Raw genomic sequence first — 4013 nt, 5'->3', positions numbered from 1 at the left:
TTTGAATGTGGCTCTATACCTGTAGCTTAGTGGTTAGAGTGCCAGCCATATGCACTGGGGCTGGCGGGTTTGAACCCAGCCCAGGCCAGCTAAACAACAATGACAACAACAACAACAACAACAAAAACAAAAACAGCCAGTCATTGTGGTGGGTGCCTGTAGTCCCAGCTACATGGGAGGCTGAGGCAAGAGGATCACTTAAGCCCAAGAGATTGAGGATGCTTGCTATGAGCTGTAATGCCACAGCACTCTACAGAGGGTGACATAGTGATACCCTGTCCCCCTGCCTTCCAAAAAAATATTTGAATGTGTTGCTCTTTGAGTGCTTCTACAGAGTCATTGAATCATGGATTCCTAGCATTATAATATTCTTCAGGAAACATGTAGTGTAGTGTATTTCTAAGGCTCCATATGTATGTTCCCTCTCTTTTTTTTATAACATTTTATTGTGCAGATGTAAAATGTTTCTATATCTGAATTATTGAGTTTATCTGCTCTCCACATCTATATGCTTTTGTTGCTTCTTTTAATGATTAATGTTTAACTCTCTTTCCCATAGGAAATTTATTGCATTTCATGGTGTAAAGAATGGATCCAAGCTAATTCTTCTCCATACAAATAATCTTCCATTCCCAACAATGTTTATTGAACAGTGATTTTACAATTGTGTGACTTCAGCAAATGGCTTACCCTCTATGAAAATCAGCTTTCAGTATCTGGAAAAACAGTAGCAATAATGATACCTACCAGATAGACTTGTCCTTTGTATGTAATGAGACAACATGTGAAAAGTTCCAAGCACATTATAAGCATGGCAAATACATGTCTAATAAATGTTGTCTTCTGTTTTATGTCCCTTCCTTTTCATCTGCATCAGCCTATTTTTTCCTAGAACGCTTTTATGTACCAATGAAATCCAACCTTGCTGGAATGGTCCAAAGGTTGTCTATCCCAGGTTTTATATTAGAAAGCTACTAAGTAGAAAGGTTAGGGAAACAGAAGGATGGGCAGGCATTTATGGAAAAAAGCCACCTTAAAGACACATGTGCTGTGACTGTAGGCCTCCTCTCTCTCCTCAGGTCAGAGAATCCCCTTTGGTGGCCTTAAAATACTCCTCTCCCTAATGCCATGTTAGATCTTTGGAAGAAATCTGATTTCTGAGGACAAAACTCTAGGTGTGGGTTGTTTTATTTTGGGGATTGGGTCGGGGTAGGAGTTGGCTGTGGGTTTGCTGCATTCCAGGAAGAGGGAGGACTGCTTTCCTCCAATGAGTCATGAAAGAGAAACGTCTAGTGTTTGCAAACGTCCCCAGCCAAGCCTCCGCTTTCTTATACTCCACCCATCCCCCACCCATGCCCATTGGACCCACCTGAGAAGATTTAAATGATAAGCTCCAAGGCCAAACAAGAGGCCATGGCTCTACCACAGTTTGAGATGGAAAGCAGCTGAGAGAAGGAACAATTTGTTGTCTTGTACCTCTGGAACTGCAGCATGTGAGACACAGGACAGGACCTTACAATGCGTGTATCTGTCTCCAAATCAGGACATGCTCTGGGCGGTGCAAGATGATCAGGTGAAAGAAATGGGCTTTCACCCGGGGCCTGAGATCTGCAGAGGGCTGGCAGATATGCCATGGTTGGAGAAGTAGTAGAGGGGGTTGCAGAAAAGAAGGCAAGGGCTAGGGAGTGAGGGTAAGTCTTGCAACTGAGGGAAGCTGTGATCTGCTTCTTTCAGGGGAAGATGAAGGATGAACAGGCTTGAGAGGGACGGAGAAGTTGGGGGTGTGCTGGAGCAAACCACTGCCTCAGCCTCAGTAGAATGCTTGAGCCAGATGGGGCTTGTGATGCGCCCTCCCAGATGGAACGGATCCGGTATGTCAGACATGCTTCTCTTAGGATCATAGTGTCCCCCTCACTCCCTCTCTCCAAAATCAGGAGAGAATCACAAGGTGACTTGGGAGGACAGCCAACCTCCTGGGATCTTTTGTCAACCAACTATCAGGTAACTACAGCAGGATCACAATAGAAGACAAAAACATGCCCCCCCCCCTTTTTTTCTATTGTGGGACTTCAAGGGAGTGAGCTGGTTAGCTTGGGAACAAAGATCCTATTCTAGGAATTTGTCCACAGCAACCCTATCCATTGCCTGCACCATCCTTGGATTTCTGCCAGACTGAAACTCAACCTGCTCCAGGCTGTTACCACTACTACAGACGGACACCCTGGCACCCCCAGGGAAGGGAGAATCTGACGGTCTCATCATTTAAAATTCAAATTTCATTTAATCACTCTTCATTTTCCAGTAGGCTCAGAAGGCCATGTGTTCTCTGCATTTTAAGTATTTTACTGTTTAAGGTCTAAGCACCTTGGGGGGTGAGGAATAAGGGCAGCAGAGAACTTCTGAAATCTTTCCACAAAAATCAAAGAACAAACCGACTAGAGGGAAAAATAGCGGCTATATTTAAACTCCATTATCCCATCAGGGAGCTATGGTTTTGAGAACCGTTCCACAGTACTTTGTTTGGCACTAGTGTATGGGTTTCTCTCTCTCTCTCTCTTTCTTTCTTTCTTTCTTTCTTAATGGCAACCTTTTTTTTCAGAGCAGTCCAAAAGAAGTACAGAGTTTCATTAATTGATTTGGTAGATATTTACTGAGCATATGTGCATACCTGGCACTGCACTAGGCTCTGGGGACACAAAGCAAATAAGGGATCACTCAAGGTCCTCAATGCAAATAATCATGCATTTATTCAAGAATTTTTTTACCATGTGCCTTCTAAGTGCACTTGATCTCTGTTTTCCTGGGGTTTATAATCTGGTGGAAGAAGACAAATGATTCAAGGTGATAAGTGCTATGAAAGAAAGATTATTATGAGATTTCATATGCCCATTGGTCCATTTGTTATTATTATTATTATGATTTTGAGAGAGAGAGTCTCACTATGTCACCCTGGGTAGAGTGCTATGGTGTCACAGCTCACAGCAACCTCAAACTCTTGGGCTTAAGTGATTCTCTTGTCTTAGCCTCCCAAGTAGCTGGGACTACAGGGGCTCGCCACAGCGCCCAACTATTTCTTGGTTTTAGTTGGCATTGTTGTTTGGCAGGCCCAGGCTGGGTTTGAATCCACCAGCTCTGGTGTATGTGGCCGGCGGTCCTAGGGGCTGAGCTATAGACGCTGAGCCCCATTTGCTATTATTTCTGCTCAAAATGTTGCTCTTCTTGGTTCCAAATATTCAAATGGTTCCATTTTATTCTTGGCTCACTTCTTGGAGGGAAGTGACCCTCAATACTGGCCTCTTTCCTGTCACCCTCACATGTGAGTCCATGACCTAGTCAAGTGGAGATGTCAGATCAGAAGTGGGGTATACTGACATACAAATGTGCATGTCATCAATATGTAGGTGGGGTATAAAGCAGGGGCCTAAAGAAAGACTGTACATAGGAAACCTACTGCATCCTGAGCCCTGAGACACTCCACGTTTAAAGTTAAGCAGAAGAAGCACATGAAAGAAGGTTGAACAGGATCAGCCAGAGAGGTAGAAGGAAAGCCTCAGTTACTACCATACTAGGGTTGAGTAACATGCAAAGTGCTTTATGAAACAGAGCAACACAACTGATTTCTGAGGTGAAGAGGACGAAAGTGACAGAGAAGGCCACTGTCAAGAAAGACTTCCAAGGAGAGCTGGAATTTAAGCCTTCATCTTGAAGAATGATAGTTGTTCACCAAGCAGATCCAGGCAGAAGGAACAGCCTGGGTAGAGGCACATAGGAGTACAGAAGTGCTCATTGTGGTAGGAGCAACACCTACATATTGAAGGGGAGGTTATGTGGATATATGGCGGATGAAACTGAAAACTACAATGGAAGAATCTAGGGCACCTCCGAAGTTTCTGGTGTTCTGTGCTAGTTACTTCTGCTTCCTACAAAGCAGTTATATCTTTGACTTTCCTCTGAAGTGAACATCTTTTGTTTGGAAGATTGGATATTTCCAAACCCTTCTTTTTTTTTTTTTT

This window comes from Otolemur garnettii, unplaced genomic scaffold, assembly GCF_000181295.1.
Source record: "Otolemur garnettii isolate 467f Iridium unplaced genomic scaffold, OtoGar3 scaffold00099, whole genome shotgun sequence".
NCBI classification, from domain to species: Eukaryota; Metazoa; Chordata; class Mammalia; order Primates; family Galagidae; genus Otolemur; species Otolemur garnettii.
Note: the sequence above shows the minus strand (reverse complement) of the source record.